The sequence below is a fragment of the Acyrthosiphon pisum genome, chromosome A1 (genome assembly GCF_005508785.2).
Source record: "Acyrthosiphon pisum isolate AL4f chromosome A1, pea_aphid_22Mar2018_4r6ur, whole genome shotgun sequence".
NCBI classification, from domain to species: Eukaryota; Metazoa; Arthropoda; class Insecta; order Hemiptera; family Aphididae; genus Acyrthosiphon; species Acyrthosiphon pisum.
Genome location: NC_042494.1, coordinates 143,731,707 through 143,754,888, shown reverse-complemented (window position 1 = coordinate 143,754,888; position 23,182 = coordinate 143,731,707). Strand labels below are relative to the sequence as shown.

The 23,182-nt window shown below is 33.5% G+C and overlaps 1 protein-coding gene across 2 annotated transcripts in view; it reads left to right on the top strand.

Moving 5' to 3' along the window:
* Positions 1-23,182, top strand: part of LOC100160569 (homeotic protein ultrabithorax) — a 271,573-nt gene that overhangs the window by 210,036 nt on the left and 38,355 nt on the right. The window contains exon 3 of one of the 2 annotated variants that reach the window (XM_029488502.1): positions 11,408-11,518. The exons of the other annotated variant lie outside the window; for it this stretch is intronic. The gene's annotated coding sequence lies outside the window, so the exon portion shown is untranslated. The remainder of the gene's footprint in view (positions 1-11,407; positions 11,519-23,182) is intronic. 2 annotated transcript variants of the gene reach the window in all.

The following is a 23,182-nucleotide window of genomic DNA, read 5'->3' as shown; positions in this document are numbered from 1 at the left end:
TCCCTCCTGCCTACGCCTTTGGACACGTACAACTACAGCATATGTTCCCAAAAATTTCACTGCTGCTGCATATTTAAATGTATGTATAATATAAATTCTAAATCTGTACGGTACGGCGCGGAGTCTTACAAAATGTTTTCTCAACATTTGTTTTAATTTGTTGTTTATTATAGCAAGTATGTTAATATATACATATACACAGATCCGCGATGTAGGTGTATATACAAGAGACTCACAAAACACGTAATAAATACAAACTACCCTATATCCCATGGGAAATCTTTGGAAAGTATAATGAGAACTCAGTCAAGATTATTAAAAGTTGATATGTTAAATTAAAATTAACCTATGTATATGTATACTTATGTATATGAATAAAATTATGTAAAAAGCCTATAGGTACATTTTAATATTAAATATAAATATATTTTTTATGCATTTACCTGTATTTTATTATAATATAGGTATACATTATATTATACCTACAGGATGCGTAATTATTTTTAATCTCTAGATCGAAACATAGCGATGGCCGATAGTAGGTATAGTCATAGTATAGGTATAATAATTTATATAACTATTTACAGAGACAAATCTTGTCAATTTATCGGTTTATGTGTTCCGCATATTATATTATTGTATATAGGTACGTTAACACTATATTACACCTACGCGTAAATACGCGTTAAATATAATATAAGAAGAAGAAAAATGTTGTAATTTGTTAATAATAATTACGACAAAGTACCTATAGTACCCATACATTATACTATTATACACACACTGGCTATATAATAACCACCGTTAGAATAAGGAGCGTGTGTTATATACATTAACCATAATAGTATTAAACATTAATGAATATATAAATACGCGTATAGCTAATCGGTAGCGGCAATATAATATTCCATGCGCGCTGTGTGCCTCGTCCGCAACGCCATCGCATCGACAGTCCAATGTAAACATAATAATATATTTGTATCGTTTCAATTTATAACATAAAAGATTGATGATCGATTGCACATAAGGACGTCGCTTATAATATACGACACGCGTTGAATCAGTGTAGTCGAGAGAGCTGCAGCTCTTAACCCGCTGCATAGCTATATACTATATAAATTATAAATTATAGTAATATTATTATCGTATACAATTTAAATCGTATATAACCTCACCTGTAAACTGCAGTGGCGTATGTACTCAGACATTTTCTGAATGGTTGTTGGGGGAGGGGGGTGTCATATTAAATAAAGAATGAATATAAATATAATATTTTATAAAAATCTTTTCACATTTTTTATAATATTATAGTGAAAAAAGCCTTGGTGGGGGGAGGGGGTCGAACACGTAAGTAGGTACACCACTGCCTGCAAATACGACTGCGCACCATGTTTTTTCTTTCCACAGAGATCACGCGATATACCATACACGTAAACATAATACATTTATAATCTCTTTGGTATATTATTATTTATATATTTTTTTATTCTCGGTGCAGCATCAACTACTAGGTTATTAGCTTACAATATAACAATACATAATATTAGCTACACATAAATAAATACAATGGTTTTCTTAGATTAAGTTGTACATATTAATAAAAAATAAGTCTTAGAAATGTGACGATTTTGTTGGTAATACATTATTAATTATTATATACATCAAATAGCATATTATTACCTATATTTAGGCATAAATGTATACAGCTTCGTATTATATTGCATAACAAAATTGGATAAAATACATTTTAAACGTATTCATAATGAATATTTGAACACTTAGACAAATGTTCCAATAGTTATAATTTATAACCAATATTCCTCTTTTAAGATCGACCAGTCAATCGCGATCGACTGGTTGGCGATAAAGTTGGTCTAAAGTTCTACAGTTACAATGAATAACATACTATAATGTGATGGGTTCTCGATAGTCGATGATGTATAGCAATATAATATTTAGGCATACTGTAAACATCGTTCGAGTGTGTGACAGTGTAGGTAGGTAACCTAACCTATTACCAATGATTATAAATACTAGTATTTATAATCGATGCTATTACCTTACTGACTGACGACGTGATAATGGTCTCTGACGAAATAATGAAATTCTCGTTGAAATCAATATAATTATTATATAATAATGGAACGCGCCCTTGATTATACCGTCCCGACGTCCCGTACAACGTTACATTATTGTTGCGTAGATAATATTATATAAATGTTATAAACACGTTATTATATCGAACCGTCCGCTATGTGTGTAAATCAACGTCCATAGAATTTAAACCCTGCCGGACGGACGAACTATAAAACTATTATATTATTATGCGTTGCAGTGTGAACTGTGTGAAATGTGTTTGTGCGTGTGGTGATTCGACAGCCGCGGATATTGCGTTATAATATTTCTATTATTATGAGCGAATGTCGCTGATTATTAGGTACTTAATTATTGATGCTCGGTGGATCGAAATTATAAATTAAAAATCGGGTTTTTCGACAATGCGACATACCTACACACCTACCTAATGTGCACGCACCGTAAATATCGTATAAAAAATATCATTGTTTGTCGTCGGTCATCGTCTCTCGGACGGCCTGTTTAATAATATAATACATTATTATATTATATTGTTATTGTGATACATTTATATATTATAATATATTATACGCTGTACGACTGTGTTCAAATGTTTTTCCGTATAGCAATAATATGCGTGTTGGACGCTTCGCGTGTTTTGAACGGATCTCGCGATCGTACAGGATATTCGTCCCTGGCCACCACCCGCCTTCGAGGGGGCCCGCTCAGCTCATTGAATTTCCCAATGTGTGCGCGTCTTCGAAACCAAACGAAAAAAAAAACAAAAAACATCTGTGCCAATAAAAAAAAAACCCGAAAAAATAAATAAATTAAAAACGCCGCTCAGTCTGGGTATACGCGGTGGAAAAAAACTTATATAGAAACCAGAAACCAGTTATTTTATATTATATTATATTATTATATATTACGAATTATTATTATTATGAACGCGGTTAAACAGGGTCAGTCGAATGATGATGCGCGCTGCTGCTGATGTAGGGGCGCGGAGGGGGGGGGTTTTCATTGTTCCAAAATCAACTGTGAACGCGCGCGCGCACACCGTTCTTTTACATAAATCATGAGATCCGTTTCTATCGGTCGCCGCCGCCGCCGCCACCGCGATGTATTCAAATTTTGGTAACGCATGCCCGTCACGCGCGCCAGTTGTGATCGAAGCCGACGCCGCCGCATCTCCGGCTTGTGCCACGATAGGTATATACCATGTATATTATACCTATATAATAATATTACAACATAAGAACCACGCGAGTTCATACATAAAATATCATATTATAATATATAGGTAATAATAATATTATGTGTATATATTATAGGTATACGTGTATTGTGTACATGTACCGAAATCTAAGCGGTTGAGGTGGAATAGGACTTGTATAACATTATAAGACACGTCGCCGCCGTCGTGTCGTATAGGACGCGCGTGGGAAACACGCGGCGTGTCCGAAAAACAACCGAAATCTGCCATCGTCCGTTTTCCGGGCGCAACAACCTTGTCCTTAGCTGTTATATTATGTATGTACAGAGCGATTATAATATTATGTTTATGTTATTGCGACTCTTCCGACGGTTGGAAAAGGTGTGGTTTTCCGACTGAAAACCATAGCCCAGGTGAAGTTACCGACTTACCGACGCATTTGCTTGTCAATTGTCATCAAACTGTATTAGTACCGTGCAAGTTTCTTTAGCTAACAATTATGGCCGTGGTACGACTCATCGCAATAATGGCGCTTTGTATTCGCCAATGATGATCGTCGACTCCACGCACCCGACTTGGACGTGTTATGAAGTAGTACAGAAAATATAAATGTTATAATGTTTTTATGTGAAGCTCCTGCGTGCTTTGTAGATTTTTCATCAGGGACGTGAAAAAAATACGCTTTAACACCGATTTTCCACCTATTGTATACACGCGTGTACTGCGTGATACTATCGTAGAGTACACATCATTATATACTACAAGCTGAAGTAACTACGAGTGGCCATACGAACGAATATGAACAAATAATTCATAGAGACAATAGTGTCTACGAATATATATCGCGGAGATGCCGCGTAATAAAAACGTTGAACATCGTTAATTATGAAAACGCTCGGTAGTCATACATACTTGTATACACGTATATATATATATTTAAGTACAGATATGCACACAACGAACAACGTCATAAATATATTTAATGTGTGTTTTATGTGTATACAAGGATACGACGAATACATTACATCAAATATACGTATTTACACTATATTATAGTATACACACACACACACGTTGTATACACCGTCTCACTATATCTTAGTTACCGTCGTCGCAAGGAATAAAAAAAATATTTTATAACCGGACATTTTTGAAATATATATATTATATTATATCATATCGAATATCCTGGAAATGGGTCACCCGCGACGATCGGAACGGTTAAGTCTGAACTCGGATGTAAAGAACGCATTATAATATATTTTCATATTTGCGGCGTATTTACTGATGCAGTACGCGCGATCCGTTTCGCGGTTTTGCATTAAACTGTCAGATTTCCTATGCACGCTCGTTTTAAAACGAATATAATAAAGTACAATATTATATTAAATCATATTAAAACACGTTAAAATACTGCCACGGAAAAAACCTTCCAAAAACCAACAATTTAATATTTCGATCAGGAAAAGTCAACGGACACTGGACAGGTTCCAATTTAACATTATACTTTTTTTTAAATTTTTTTTATACCGGGTGATTCTTTTATCATTGAACACTCATTATTTCAAAAGTGTACATTTTCTTGAAAATATTTTTTTACATAGTTTCAAGTCGCTTATAAAACAACGTTTTTCTTAAAAAATTATATTTTTAAATATTTTTTATCCTTATAATTTTTTAAGTTTTTTAATTTTTTGAATGACAACATTGGGTTTTAATTTTATATTCCAAAGCAGAATATTTTTCTTAGTATTTTGATACATGGAAATCGAATTTCGGGTGAGTAGTTTATGAGTTATAAATATTCAAAGTTTAGATGAGCGGAGTGGAGTGGTACGGGGTTACCCCGCGAAATGTTTGTCCACTTCTCCACTCCTCTTCTCAGCACTAATTTTACAAACGTGAATTTTGGTGAAACTCTGAAACTTGGTTTCGTATTTCCAATAATATAGCTTACTGATTGACATTATAGTAGGAACAAATTGAAAACAAGAAGTTTATCTAAGCCTGTACCTATATGAGTAGATTTTCGATATTTTATTTTTAATGTCCAATATTTAGCTCTAAGATTTGTGATATTTTACTTTTTGAATTTGAACTATTGAGTTTAGTAATTAAAATATAGAAAATTAACTTTAATACAGGCACAGATTAACTTCTTTTCTATAATAGTGTTAATAGGTATTTTTACTCACAGACCACTCAATAATTTTCATAGCATTTTTCCATGCTATTGTTACCCCTTTACTACAATACTTGTGTATAATAAATTAGTACCTAAGAAATTAAAGGTGACGATAAAAGATACAGCAAGATCAGCGCTATGCAGTTACTTTTCCGACGACGTGCGAACCACGAGATCTATATATACTGAAAACGTTATTGTGGCTGTCCTGCTGTGGAATTCACTCGTCTTACAAAATAATAATTGTACCTATATATATACCTATATATGTGTATGTGTGTAAGCGAAAGACGACACCCCTGAGATGTGTATGAGTACAACGGGCGCACTAAAGTCATTACACGGCGTCACACGCAAACGCTCCACCGACACCTTATATTATATAAAATATATATAGGTGTGTGTGTGTGTGCGTGTTTATATGTATAATGCTGCTGCAGGATAGCGCCGTATCCTATTATCTTATTATGATTGTCCGGGGAGTTTAACGCGACAAGATTGGACTCGAAGAGATAGATAGAGAAAGAGAGAGAGAGGGTGTGTGAAAGAGAGAGAGAGTGAGTGAGGTGAGAGAGATGCACGCATCGAGTATTATACGAACATCCATCGCCGGCCAGGGAATAAGTCGTAAATAAGTGTCGCGCATTTTTTTTTCGCTCTCCTTTTATCATTATTTTTTGAACCCTCCACAGTACACTCCCGAGTATAGGCCCGGCGCGTAACTTTTTTCGTTTCTTTTACCGCCGGCGCTCGCCCGCGCCACACCTTCCCCACCCACCATGACACCGCCGCCGCCGATTTAGTGTCGGTTTTAATTGGCGAACGACCGCTGCGTAACAATGGGCGTCGCGGACCCTCGCGGCGAGCCAATTTCGGTTCACTTGTACACGTGTATATACGTATATATACATCGTACACCGAGATACACGACTCGCTACCCCCAGACCGCAAACGGCGAATTGACGAGATTCTAAACGGCCGCCGCCGCCAGTTTTTCTCGGGTTTTAATTGCTGGGCAACACTATAAAACTGTATACGCTGCTCTCGATGGAGGTTTCGACGCGGTGTTGAATTACAACAAGCCGCTGGGGGGACACGACGACGAGACGAGTGAAAGCGGTACCTACAACACGCATCATACACAATATACGACATGATGTATACATTGTGTACGCTGCGAGTCAACTGATGTTGTATTATAATAATAATAATTTTCGTTGTCGTATAAGCGGATTCGACGGGGGTCCGGACCCCTGTGCAAGTTTTTTTTGTTATGTATGCGATTGTTTCCGGTGTTTCGACCGCAGAGGTCAAAAAACGAAAAAACAAATAAATAATAATTTCAGAATGGTATTATATCCGTATACAAAACAGATTATACGGTGCTCGTATTACGCTGCGAGTCCCTGCAGCAGCAGTGCACGGCGCGGTTCGGAGCGACGAAAATGCGATTCGGAGATATTATATTACGTTATGATTATTTTACGGGCGGCTGCCGTTTAAACGTATAGTTTTAATATTATTATTATACTATGCAGTTTATATTTTTTTTTCGTCTAAATTTTTCTTTTTTTGCGTCATATTCATACCACTCGCGGTGCAATTAGTGAAATTAAAACGTTGCGGGTATAGTATAGGTAGTTCTTTGTTTTGTAATTTTCCCGTCGTGACGCGCGCAAACCTAAAAAACGTGACACCGTCGCGGCTGACCGAAATAATATATTATGTACAAAACCGTACAGAAAAAGGACCTTTATTTTTCGGCGATGCACATAAATATAACAAGTGGCAAGACTCCAGTAGCTCCAGACGTTTGTTAATTAAGAGAAGAATTTTTTAATTCGAATTTACACGCTCGGGGCGTGTGCGGCGGGGTGGAGAATATACGTGAGGGGGTGAGGATCAGGTGCCGGAAAGAGTTATGTTGACAGCGACGGCGGCGAAAAAAGACCGCGTGTTCCGGGGTACTGCTGCAGTGCTGTGGCAGACGAAGGCATTCGGGTCACTTATTTTGCAGTCGTTTTTAACGTATATTTATTTACGATATCGCATTTTTTCACGAATAAAAACGAAAACCATACCTCGTCTAGTCGTCTCTTTCTCTAGACAAATAAATATATCGTCTGTCTAATTTATCCAGAGTTGGAATTAGGGGGAAGGGGGAGATGGAGATTAATCCCCGGGCATACAATTTTAGATGGTGTAATTTTTTTACGGGCCTATATGTTTAGTGTTTGGTGTTAGAAGTTAAAACAGTATTTTAACATCACATAAATTGCTTAAGACGTAGTGATGATCACATTTGAAAGAAAGAAAAAGAAAAAAAGATAATGATCAATGGTCATACGCAGCGTAGATTAACTATCGTCATTCTTTTATTAACTACTGCACTGCTTATAGCGAAAATAGTACAAACTACCATTAATATAACCACAATGATAAATTCATTATTTTGCCAATAGTCATTTACTCTATATGTAGAATGTGGAGTTTATCATTTGTGCTCATTGATAATAAATAATAATTATGATCGTGATTCTGGATTCGTCATCCAGGCATCAGTTAAAGTTCTCAAAAAAGTAAGAATATGAATAGATTCGCATACATAAAGAAAGTTATACTCTATAATTTTTAAGATTCTTAGCAAAACCACGCATGTATTGATGTTTTTGTTAAAATTTCTTATGCACAATAACTTATATGAGTGCATCAATGCAACGTATAAATATAAATACATACATAGATAATTATCAAATTGTTTTATCATATTATAGACCCTCTAAAAACATGTTCATTGGGGCCCATTATCTGCTTGAAGAATAAAACAAAAAAAAAAAATTTAAGTGCCTATGCTCACAGAGAATAGTTTAATAAGTGATATTTTTACATTAAAATAATATCCCATGGGAATGTATCACAAAACATTTGAATTTTGAATAAATTTATTAAGTAATATAATTGGAACTTATATATTATATTTAAATTTGATATCTATAGATATACCAGATACCAATATAGTTGATTACTATTTATTTTAATGAATATATTCTTTTTTTATGTGTTTTTAACCAAAATATTCGTCAATGATTGTTAAATATTTGAATAAATATATTTAATTGTGCTAATTATATTATTATTATTATGAGAAAACAATAAAGTGCGGGAAAGGTTTTTTCAGTCATGATCTACGATTGGGAGTATTTTTTTCAATTTCTTAAGGCACACAAAATTCTAGTTCCACCTCTGAATACATCGTATTCTGTTAATCGGTTTCCGATCGAATTCTCGTGTCTAACCTATACCTACCTATACATATTATATCGCTGAAGTCCAGTCGTCACGAAATCACCGCAATGGTACAGATGTCGCAGCAAGGTTAATTAAAAATTTTAATATAACCACCCCCATATTCGGATCACTCTGTGAAGAGCATGATATTATAGGTGTGTGATGTGCATGATACACCTATACTATAAGTATGTTTCATGACAAAGTGCACGCAGCGACAGCTGTATTACATGGGGAAAAGCGTATATACAGCACAAGGAAACATATTATATAGGTAGGTACGTACGTACGATATGATATATATATTCATATTAAACGAAACTTTATCTACCTATATATGCGAATTCCCCGCGGCTTCCCGTTAATAATTATTACCATTTTACACGACGTGGTAAATGACAATTTGTGACTCTCGTATTATTATCATATAGGTAGTTGTAAGTACCTACATAGTTATTCCGCGATGCATACGACGGTAATATACGACTCGCGATCCTGTGTCATGCAATATTACAATAAACACATTATAATATATAAGTACACGTGTGCGCCGGGCCTGCATTTTTTTTAAAATTCTTACATTATTATATGCAAACCGCAGTAAGACTCTGTCTCTTTTAATGCGTTAATAATGTTTTCTTAACAGCATTACACCTGCACCCCGGTGCAGCGGTGGTTACATGCACTCAAAACTTACCGCATGATATATTGGTAGATACTTTATACACTTCAAAGTCTTTTAAAATATATTTTTTTTAATGATAAATTGATTAGATATAATGATATCGCTGTCACTTATTTCAACCACATAATAAATATTTACAATCAAACTGCTGTAGGTAGGTATATAAAATTGAACACAACGCGTATTCGGAAAAAAAATTGTACAATAAAGTATAGGTATATACTCATATTATATATTGAGGAGGTTAATATGGGTATCGTGTTGCGGTATAGTTACAATATAATATATAGAATAGAATAAAATATAATATATAGGTGATGAAATGTATACATTTTTTATTGGGTTTATTTTTTTATTATTGTTATTATTATTGTATCGTTTCGTGCGAGGGTGTACGCATTATAATATATCTTCCTTCCCGAAACAAATCGATGACAAATAGACCATTAGATCAAAATATTTGGGAGGTGAAAAAATAAACGAAATAGGATTTTTTTTCCATAGACTTTTATTGCGTAAATGACCCGAACGTTTTCGTCGATGATTCAGTGGACTACGCGCTGTGCGATTCGCTTGTGTTGATGCTCAAACCCAGCGGGACATAGTGAATGCATAGTATGTGCAGGTACCATGCAATTTTCTGCCGTGTCGGAACGGGCTCACCAAAGGCTTTTGTGCGTCGGCCTTGAAACACTATTGTGCTATATTTTCTCTTAACTAAAATACAAATTCCGCACCTTTCTAAATATTGTAACGTGTCGAGGTACTTACAATGAACAACTTACGTCTGTTGTAATAAGTATTAGCTGGTGGACATGGCTATGTCCCTAGGGTTCCAGAAAAAAAAACACATAATTTGTTGACGCTATTCATTTGGTATACATTATATCCGATTGATATAAAACAAACAACATAATACCCATTATGATTGCACGTGCAGGTGTATATGGATGTGCCCGCTATAATATATGGGTACAAACTACAAGCTACATAAAAATTAATTGAATAATAATAAATAAATAATAATAAATATTTTATTGTTCAGTGAATACATAAAATAGATAACTATTTATGACTGCAAATTAAATCGTTTAAACCAACTCCGAATCGATGTCAAATCATTATTTCGTATCTGTTCGTAATAAACTGACACTGCAGTTATTGAGTCGAAACCATGTACGATATATTGAAAGTCAATTACACCCGTGGGTTCGATAGCCAATAGAGATATAGCACATCAACATAAGCGGAAAAAACAATATTATATTATAAACGCAAAATTATGTATGTAGGTACAATGTACGTGGTACACGCGAAACATTATATGGATAGGAATAACGATTCATTTACTACCTATCATAATGTTCGACGATTAATAATATTATTATGTATGAGCAATTAAAATCGATTGTGTTAACGTTTTATGCAACACATTAATACATAATAATATTATGTAGGTACTTTAAGTACTTTCCACGGCACTAAAATTCTAATTTATGATTTTTTATCGAACGATTATATTGTATATCAATTTACTAAAAAAATTCATATTTCATTTGAATGTCGATTTAAGGTTAAGAGTGGCAAGTGGCAACTGTTTTCAATCATTCAGCTATAATAGTTAAATATTATTTATTATAGCAATAACAAACGACACAGATTTATAAACATACATAACTGGTTAAATTTCGCTTATTTTGAATTATGTAATATATTTGAAAATTAAAAATAAGTTGTTAAAATTATATTATTATGCTCAGAAACACAATATTATAGTGTAATACACACTATAATTTATAGCTTTAAAATTTATAAACTTGAAATCAAATAATTTGTGTTTATAAAGATATAATATTATATAATTATATTAGTAACATTGATCATCCAAGTACTTATGATTAATGAATACAATAACTGATTAGAAAAGTATTTTAATGCCGATATTACGTTTTAATAGATTATAGATATTTTTGGGAAGATTAGTTTTTACAAAAGAATATCAATATCGTCAGAACATCCAGATACCCTAGAATGTCACTAAACATTTCAAACAAAACTTCATACAATGGTAACATTTAATATTAATTTTAATTAGTTAGTATAAGTTTAGTATACGTTTATGCGTTTGTTAAAGTTGGGTTAAATGAAAATATCTATTTCCATTATAATTATTTATACTCAATTATGTAGTAGGTACCTTACCTATTGTGATACGAATATAATATAAGTAGTTTAATACTTACAATGCCCAGATATTATGGTAATTACCACTAGGGAAATATAAAAAAATAATTTAGTTTTGAGTACCTACGAATACCACAATAAAAATAATAGTATCTTAAAAATATGTTTCGACTGGAATTTATATTATTCTTGGTCAGTCTGAATATATGTTTTTAAAATACTTTTTGAACTATAGCGGCAGTGCACCCACTAATAATATTATGATTGTATAAACTATGAGCCATAATATGAACAATGAACACGTATAATATATTATGTATATTATATATGAGAAAAACGTTTGATTTTTAATTTAGAATGTATATAATATCGTTGTCAAAAGCATTTTCGGCAAGGAACCCAAACCTACGTTATTTGACTTGAAATACGATTCTTTAAAATTACGTTTTGCCGTAATTATTAGTTAATGTAACATAACTTCAAATGTAAAATCGCCGATATCTTCAAATACCTATATGTACTGACTATAATTGGTACTCTATAATATGATGTAGATACAAGCGTTAATCGAAGATTGTTTATTACTTTCAAAAAAAAAAAAAAGAATTCTCTTCCCACGCTACCCACCAAGCTAGAGTGAGCGAAGTAAAAAATTAAATCAAAAGAAATTATTATTATTAACATCGGGTGTTAACGCTGCGGGGAGGGGCGGACGTCGCAGAGGCCATATCGATCGCCGATCGCGCAGCTACTTTGAGAATATTAAAACAATATAATAATTCGGAGATTAGCCGCCGCCGTTGTATACGCACTGAGTACGGAAACGTTTTTCACTCTTCTGCACCGGTGATGTGTGTCGTATAATATAATAATAAAATTATGTAATACTAATATATCATGTGCATGCGCATAATAATATATATAGCACGTCGGCTGCGAATCGGGCGGACGGTTTAGGAGCGTCGTCGTCGTCGGAGGAGGATTTCGAGTACAGTCGGCTGCAGCCGCCGCAAGATGTCTACCGGCGATATTGGGGCCGAACCCCTCCTATTTTTGTATTTTTTTTCCCCGTAGTCCCTCGTACATGCACAGAAAATTACACGCGCGTCTCTCACGGGCGAGCGAATGCGAGTGCGCGCGCGTCGACCCCGCCGACTCGCGGGATTTATGGCCGCGCCGAATGATTAATCGCCCCGAGCCGCCGCCGCCGACGAGGGTACTCTACGCACACATGCACACGCGTTTTCGACGATATCGATTCGGCACCGGCTGCAGCAGCGTGTAACGCGCGCGTTTATATACATCGTGGGCCGTCCGAGGGTGGTAAAAATATAATACGACCCTGCTGCAGCAGCAGCGCGGGGGCATACGACTCGCATAATATCATATTATTATTATAATATAGGTGTATTATATGCACATAGGTACAATACAATATGATAATATTTTACTATGATACGAATGTATGATATAAATGTATATATTATATTATTATGTGTCTATGCGTGTGTCAGTGTGTGTGTGTGTGTGTGTGTGTGCGCGTACGGGGGACGGACGACGCTCTACGTGGGTGGGTGACGGTCGGCGAAGGTTGTGCGCGGGAGGTGTTGGTGATCGGGTGGCGGTGAACGGTTTCAGTGGGGGGGTGTGAGAGAGACAGAGACGAAGGGAGAGAGACCGAGTGATAGATAGAGAAGAGAGAAGAATTAAAGAATTACCGAGAAATGTATGCGTGTGTGCGTGTGTGTGTGTACAGAAATAAACGTATATCGAAAAAAAACGCGTATATACACCCGAGTGTCGAGAAACAGGCGTGAAATTAATCATCGTGATTTATACACGGGGCAACGCGATGTTTGTGTGCGTTTAAAATGAAAATCCGTATCACCACGACGCGGCGGCGGCGGTGGTCTCGAGTATAATAATATTATACGTTATTATACTTCGTGTATATTAGGACGACAACGACGACGGCGATGCTTTTCGCTTTTTTTCTATACGCATTATATGCCTGCCGTACTGGCACGCAGGTAGGTTGTATACATTGGTATCCTCACATAATATTATAATGTTTAAATGTGTTTCTCTAATACACGTATAATATTATAGGGATTTTTTTTCATCCAACGAGATAAGAGACTCGCGTATATAATGTACCTATACCTATACTATGTATTTATATACCCACATAGTCGCGTTTCAGACGCGCGGAACACCAAAGTAGTGTTTTGGTACTTAAAACCCCTTTACGTAATATATTACGTAGGTACCCTCGGCATTATCGGATTATTCCGCGTCCTAAATTTATTTAAATAATATATTAATATATGTTATTTACACTTTAAAAGTTTATGTATTGTATATTGCACGATATTACCTATATATTATTATAATATTTATACCGACCTACTGAGTTCTAGTCGTTTTATCGTTGTTAAGATTTAATCGTATCACTTATAAATTATAATATAGAAAGTAATGGAACATATAGAAGTATAGCCAAGTAGGTGGTCATTGATCATAATTATACCTGTGGTCATGCGGACAGGATTCACGCGTGTTCCTCATAGAAAATCGATTGATAAATCGCAAATTTGAAATCACAAAATCAAGTTTTGGTCGAGTGTAATTGTATCAAACTGAAATCACTAAATTACTCTTTTTGATTGATGTACGCGTCAGAAAATCAACCGATATTAAATTATTATAAATTTATAACACATTACTATAGACTATAATATATATAGAGTAGGTATATTTTTAATATTAATAATGTAATTTATAAATATTATTTAACTTTGTCATAAATTGTATCTACGATTTTCCCCAAAATATCGATTGTTATAATATACTGACTATAAAAACAAACATCGGCAATTGAACGCATCGAAAATTCGCAACTACATTCGCCTTAAATCATACAACGTTATATTTACCCTGAGCATCCGATAAATTGCCGTTATAATAATATTCATTCCGGACTATTGGGGTGGTGCTTAGGCCATTTTGTCACTCGTATACACGTGTTAATATACGATATATTATAGTATTATAGATATTGTACAATATATAATATAATATTATAAGGACTTGAAAATATTTGTGTATACCGTGGAACATTTAAAACAAAGTTAAACTTTTATTAATAAACTAAATTTGAGAAGAGGAATATAACATAGTATGTGTATTGTGTACACAGTACAATAGTTTAAAATTTTTAAATGTACAATCAGATTTGAACGTTTGTCCGATGCGACCCGAATCACATGGTTTGATCTTATTAAGTTTGGTCGTAGAAATAGAGATATTTGTCGAATTGCAACATTATACAACTTAAATAAAAATTATCGTGTTTTTCTTGGGTACAACTGGTACCTAACGTTTTATAGTATACCAATCGTATTTAAAAACACTGATACAGAGCATAATATAGATATTATTAAGTGACAACAAGTCAGGGCTGCGTGAAGTTGGCCTTTCCTTGGTTTCACCCCTTATAACTCTTTTGTTTTTGACTTGAAAATTTCGGGAGTGGACTTGCAAATTCTTGCTAATTACTTGCAAAATAATGGCACTATGCAAAACTTTTTTTGAAAAAGTGTAAGGGCCAACTTTACGGACATGATTCTCAGTTGATTGTCATTATAACAATCATTGATGAAGTCCTGTTAGATCTGCCCGCAGAGATATTCCACTTAGTTTTTAGCATAGAAAATGCATTGGTTAGTATGAGTGTTTATCTCTTTGGTTGGAACGGTACCAGTGGAACCCACTCTTTCTTCTATTTTTCAGTGAACTGCTTATTTTACACACACACAAATACATCTATAACAAAGATAAACCACGTCATGAAAATATTATTAGATAAAATATTGTGAACAAATTTTATTTTTTCTATCCGTTTGGCCCTCACGCTGTGGACTGCAGCGTTTCCCATATCAATAGAAAACGTTGTATATTATACATTAATACATAACAGTATTACTATGGTTATAAACATGCGTAAACGGATGCACAAACGGTATACATCACGACACACCACTGTTGACCTAAATATTTAAAGGGACGTCTCCCCGTGTATTCATGTGTGCACTATACTTCAACGCACACACATCTGGAGCAGGGGTTCGTGTGCGTATACATACCGTTAAGTTAGAGTCCACGAAACCCATAAACCCGGGCCATAACAGTAAAAATCTTCAGGCGGTAAGAATTATACGATCGGCGGGGTGCATTTGTTCGCGAGACAGCACATATTTTCCTCGGCAGAAAAACTACAATCCGCGTGGAATATACATAATATTGTACGCGGTACATGACGTACGCACGTAGTTCATAGCACATACCACATACAAAAGAATCGTGAAAAATGTGAAGTTCGGGCCCGTAAAATAATGAATTTACATTTGCTTTTGTCTTTTATTCACGTTTTACTCGCGTGGGTTATATAGATATAGGCGTATAGCTATGATATAGCCGTAGTGATAATATTGTGTATATAAGGTACTTATTATTACCTACCCATATTATATTGTTGTACAATGCATATTATATTCGTGAAATGTCGTCGGTATTTTCATTTCGTCGTAAACACGTTTTGCTCATAAATACGTCACGGTCGTCGTCGCAAAGCGATCATATTAATATGATTGGGTGCAATAATATGTCGACTCTTCAGCTCTAAGTGGCTGAGCTGCCGGACTGCACAAATTCAAATGGTGAATCGAAAAAAAAATTTACGATTAACGTCTAATACTTCACCGGCTGATTGAATAGACTTTTATTTTGCAACAATGCATTATTATTTTCAAGATTTTGTAATCGGTAAGTACGTACCTATAGTAGTACTATATCTCATAGTAATCTATATAATATTTACAAATGTTGTATTTTATGTAATTGTCAAAATATTATATTATATTAGTCTTATGGTACCGAAATAAATAAGTGTACTAACGAGATAGCAATACGAGGGAGGTGATCACATTTTATGGAATTATTTTTTTCATTGTCAGAAATTCAAATTTTTGTTATTGATAGGAGGGTTTATGAGACCCGTGTGGCGTTGAAACCGTGGATAATTTTGTCCATCACGAACAATATGCGCTTGTTAGAATGAAAGAGAATATTATACGAATGCGTACTGCAATACAACAATGATAATATATTAGGGATCATCATCGTCCGACTCGTCCCTTTTTCAAAGACGCGAGCGTTTAACCCTCCATGCAGCACGTTCGGTCGAATTCCTAATGCCTAAATATGCGTGGGAGCCGAGAATGTGCGTTAAAGGCTAAAGGGTATAATACGATGGTATAATATTAAACTCTTATCATTTTCTGCTATTTCTAATACACGTATGACCATCTGAAAAATAATTTTTATTTCTATCGCCATCATCACTATTGTTCCTATTGCATTCAGAGATAACTGATGAGTATTGCGTATTATAACGAGACCAATAGGTATGCGTCAAATTAATAGCACTAATGATTAGCACCAATACCTACAACGTAATTCATATATGTATATACATACAAGAAAGGGGAACATTAAAAACAACCAGATATGATAAAATGAAGCTGAAAAACTAAACCTAATATGCTACCCCGGAGTAATTTATATTTTTGATGATATTTGGAAAAATCTTTGGTCGTTGGACACGAGTCTCGTACCTATCTAAATTTGATAAAACGTAGTCAAAGACCCAGCGTTTTGAAATCTGATGTGGATTATTGAAAAAAAATATGTCAACCTATTCAGGCTCGCATGTTAATCGTATAAAAATAGTCCGGTCCATGTGGTTTTCCAAGACTTTGATAATTCCATAATGATAATATTATAATATAATAGAAATTACTTTTATGATTATTTAATCACTCTCGGTTCTTCTAACACAAAACATAGTTGAAAAATACACTACCTACAATTTACTCATTTTGATGTGCGTTTAACTTAACTCGTGCGTACCTATTTTATATAATATTGTATACCTACTACCCGGTAATGAAAAACAAACGTTGCGATATTACACCTCATACACCGTTCGGACGGTGGTGTATACTGCCGCAACATAGTAATATAATACATACCACGTATATACCTAAAATCGTCGTTGGGGGAGTATTATTCCGTGAGGTTCAGTTTTCGGTTCATAAAATAATTTCGGGACTAGACGATCCCGGCTGGTCGTAATATATTATATTGAATGTGTGTGTGTGTGTGTGTGTGTGTGTGTGTGTGTGTGTGTGTGTGTGTGTGTGTGTGTGTGTGTGTGTGTGTGTGTGTGTGCGCGTGTGCGCGTGTATAAACTTGCTAAGGGGCTGCCGCAGGGAGAAATAGTCGCGTAAGAAAAACCGTTTGTTTTGGCAAAACGCGACGACCGCAGTCCGCTACGGCGGCCGTTGGTGTGACTTAGGCGGCAGCGGGAGGTGTGAGCGGAACGAAATTACGGCGGTGCCGCCATTAATAAATTCGACTGGATTTTCGCGCACGGTTACCGCACCGATGATGGCCAGCCTTGCACGCGCGATATTTCAGTGTAGGCTTTTTTTTTTGTTTATAGGTTTTCACTCGGTTTAACCCCATCAGAAAATTAATACCAAAACTGTGTACATAATCAATTTTACACATCAAAATACAATAAATATTGAATTGCGGGCGCTTGTGGATTTATTTTAATATAATATTTTATTCACGTTATGACAGCGCAATCGATTATTATTAACGTCACACGTCGTGTAAACGAAACAATGATTCCATCCTCGTCATGAGGAGGAGGGGTACAAAGGGGTTCACGTGCACCCTCCCCACCATGGCATTCGTATTGTCATTTAATTTGAAAAAATATTCCTACGTATTTAAGCGTTATTTATAGAAATCAGCGTATACTATGCAGTATGCTGCCCCCTGACAAATAAACTGGCGCCAGTGGCGTACGCAGGGGTAGGGTTCTACGGTTTTGACCCCTCTGAAATTTCTTTTTTTCACAAAAAAATCTTATTCACCACCATTTTGATACACACAGATCAATATTGTTGGTCATTTTTAATATAGTTATAAAATAAATTGTTGAATATGGTAAAGACGTCGATAATCATGGTTTCCTTGTTTTTTTGGCTGATTTAGAATTAGAACATTGCTAAACGTGTGCTATAATCGATGGTGTGTCACCGTCCATCAATTATTACCACGTTTATTACGGCCCAAAGAGGCGTTATAGTACTTATAGATGACCAGGTTCAATACTGTAAATGTAGACTAAATTTGAAACTAACTATAATTTTTTATATAGAAACTGTATAGAAAAAAGTAATGTAAATTATTTACTCAGGTAAAACCTTAACCAAACTAAAATTCTGCGTATGCTACTGCTTGGCGCTGGCTATGAATGATATGTAAATATGAACGGATAAGTATACAAAATCGATGCAAACTATTTGCAAGAACACCGCAGTGTATATAAATTATATAGACTAACGACACAACTACATCGTAAGCAGTATAGGAGAATAGCATAGTTTAGCAATCACCCACAAACTAAAACATATAAAATAATGATTTTTCTAATTATTAATTATCTTATATTACATATCAATATTAAATTATCTTAAAACAATTTATAAACATTGTTAATACCTAAATAATATATATTTATATATATGTGTGTGTGTATTTTATTAATTAAAATTCCAAATTAGTTATACCTTATATTAGTTGTACTACGGCTTTGAATTTAATGCATCAAAAATAAATGCATTAACAAATGCACTGTAGTCTGCAAATTCTGAAAAATGCACTATTAAACTAATAGACTAATGCACTAATAAACTCAAAAAATATTGTATAAAATGAAATGTAAGCATATAGGTACTATATACAAATAAAAAACCCATCATTTAAAAATATATAGATATATCTCTCAAGTGCAAAATATTTTAAACTAAAAATATTATTAATTAATTACGACATGGGTAAAAATCGTTTAAAATGTGTATACGACAAAAATGAAAAATATATTATATAATTCATAAAATGTGTGTAAAGGGTTTCAAATTATCGAAAATATTAATACTATCAAAAATAGCTTAACAGTGAATAAATGACGTAAAAAGGCTAAAAAAATACGAAAATACCTTAATCAATTTTACAATAAACTAAAAAGAATGCATTTTCTACAAGCTTACAGATCTATTGATTTTTAGGTATACTAACTTTTCTGCTGTTGAAAGTGTATAGGTATTAAGTACATTTCGTTTTGCGAGGATATAGCGCGGTTTTTATCGATAGATTTGTTCCCAGTTTGTCAAGCCCTTAATTTATCGTTGCTCACATTTTTCGATCCCGTATTTTCACGCCAGAGCTTTATATATAACTTTTGATGACACTTAACCGTAAATAATAATATTAATAATAATAATAATACTATTATATTTATATATATATATAAATATACAATACAATATTATATAGGTGTATAAAGTGAACTTTCGAAATTATTTTTATCTTTTTTATAGTTGTTTTTTTACTCGTGTTTTTCGGCACGACTCATAAAATAGCGAGCAATTTAATGCAATTATTTTTTCATACGAGTAATTTTGTCCATAAAATATTACTTGCCTTATACTTTTCGCCCACCAAAGTTATATAATAATATATTATTTTATAATATCATCATTTATCACGCGCATATAATTCCAGAATCGTTATATTCTATACATGGATATTTCCTGGCGTAATTTATCGTTAAATAAAATATAAATTTTAATACCGTTAATATGTATTTATGTTTACAAAGTATAAAACAAATATTATATAATTGAACTTGAATATAAATTGTAAGAGTTAAATTACAAAAATAAATTATACATTTTATCTCGTTGTATACAACATTGTATTGATTATATGTATAGTAAAATTATTCTATATTTCTATTGTAACATCTCTCTTTTATATAAAATAATTTTTGAAAATAAGAGTAAAATTGTAAATTTTAAGATGTATAAGAAGAGGCTTCAAGTATCAGTTGAAGAATAGGCGTAGGAAAAAAAAGAAAAATAAACAAAAACGTGAAAAGTATCTCGAAAGAAATCAAAGCTCGCAAAATAATAGAATTGGAAGGGGTAGGCGAGCAAAGCGATCAGGGGTAAGAGCCCCTAATATGCATACAATATATCAATGTATTATAGTAATATAGTGCAAACAAATAATACAAATTGTAATATGATTACTAGGTATATACTTCGAAGAATTTTGAAACATTTATGCAACATAAATTATAAATACGTCCTTAAAATAATTAATGAACAAAAAACTATCAATGGACGAGTTAAAACTAAATTTAACAATTTATAATTCCATGCGTTATGAAAGCACCTGACTAACAGAAGGCATTGCTACATAATAGTATTATGGAGATATTGTAAGCAGCTATAATATTATTGTATTCTTACAAAATAATAGAAAAACAAAACAAATATTATCGTAAATTTATAAAATAAGATAATATAATTATGCAAATGCTATTAAATTCTTTCACTGATGACTAGTCATTTATTTGTTAATAGATTCATAGTCCATCGGTTTAAAAAATGCAAAATATATTTACCATCAGTAGAAATCTAAGCAGTTATTATTTACAATCCAAGGTTTCCAAAGTCCTGTTTTCTGAGAACGATCAATAGTATTATTTCGTCGTAATTTCGTATTGTATTCGATGACTTTTATTATGTAGCTTAGGGACAAATGTAAAGAATATACATTTAATAATATCTTATTTCGTCGTTTATAATAAGTTATTAGTTATAATATTTGATCGTACGCGACTGTATTAGTGTACTGTATTAGTGTATACATTAATATTTAATACTAGGTATACCTAATATAGTAGTCATGTTACTGGTTAAAATAAAACACATAGTGTTATGCCTTATTCCAGAATTTACCTATATAAACAGTGTTATTCACCAAGCATGCCCAACCCTTTTTCTTCAATAATGCAGTGATTCAAAATCTGATTTTTAGAATTTTCAATTATACTTTGAGACCATATTTTTAAATGTTTTGGTTTTTTGTAATATACTTAAAGATTGTCCTGTGGAGATAAATTTTTCTGTTTTTCAGATGAAAACAGCCTATTATAAATTGTACAGTGGATAATTTTTCTGAAATTTTTGACTAGGTATCAAAATCAAAATTCGAACGTGTAGTTTTTGAGTTATTTAACTTTAGATAAGATATGGGGGCTATGGTGATTTGAAAATGTTAGTTATTCTTAGTTATCTATCAATATTAATAATTTTTGAAAATGGTCGAAGCATAATAAATACCTACTAGATTCAATTTTACGTCTATTTTATATTTATGTAAAACGATTTTTTAGGACTTTTAATTGTCCTTAATACAACTATTTTAATAACTAAAAGAAACTAAAAGAAACTACTCATTTGAATTTTGAATCAGATATGTACAACTGTCCACTAAATAATTTACAGTATAAAAAGGGGTTCCCATTTGAAAAGAACAGAAGTTTGTAAGTCCAATAAGTAATAAATAAAAATTCAAAAATTTTAAAATATGATCTATATCAGAATTTGAATACATTCATGCACAATTAAAGGCAAAAATGAAGGTGAGCATTATTGCAATCACTCTGTATATGTGTTATATTTAATAACGGGTCTTCCAATTGTTTCGTGATAGTATAATTTGTAAAAATATTTTGTACTTGTATTGAAAGTTTCCATTGATGAAAAATTTGAAAAACAAACAACAATCTCATAGACTAAAACACAACCTGATATAATGTATTATATATTAATTATTTATTACTGTTTACTATATTATTATTTATTAGCTTGAAACAGTAAAACTTAAAGTTGTTAAAATGTCAAGTGGAATAAAATTAAATAATATTAAAATACAATTAATATAGAGACACGAACGCGTGTACATTATAATATAATATAATATCGTAGTATATAGCTAGTGCCCAGTATATAGATAATATAGTTATAGGAATACCCGTATTTATAACCGCTGGTTATAATATACGCTTTTAAAAGCACATCTTGTCTGAAATAACATTTCCAACACCCGAGGTGGCCTGCAAAGTCGTACACTGTAGTCGCTACGATAGTCACTATAGCCTCATACACGAGCACCGGTCGCCGGGCCTAGGTGTTTTGAAAAAAAATTATAATTAAAATACATGCCTACCTACATATAGTAGGTACATGCAGTTATAATGATATACTACCTGCGTGCGTTATATAATATTATAACATTACCATATACACCTCGTGTACACGGCGGCGAAAAGATATACCTACTACACGTCTAACCGGCGCGAGAGAACCCACGTGATGATGAACTGCTGCGCGTATTACTCGATTCTTATTATACCTACGTATTATTATTATTATTACAATATGGCAGTATCGCAGCGTACGGTATTTTAATACGATTTTCGAATTCCTACATCGCCCGGGGGGGGGGGGGGGAGCACGAGGGGTCCGCGCGTCACCTACACGTAATAAATCGCCGGCGC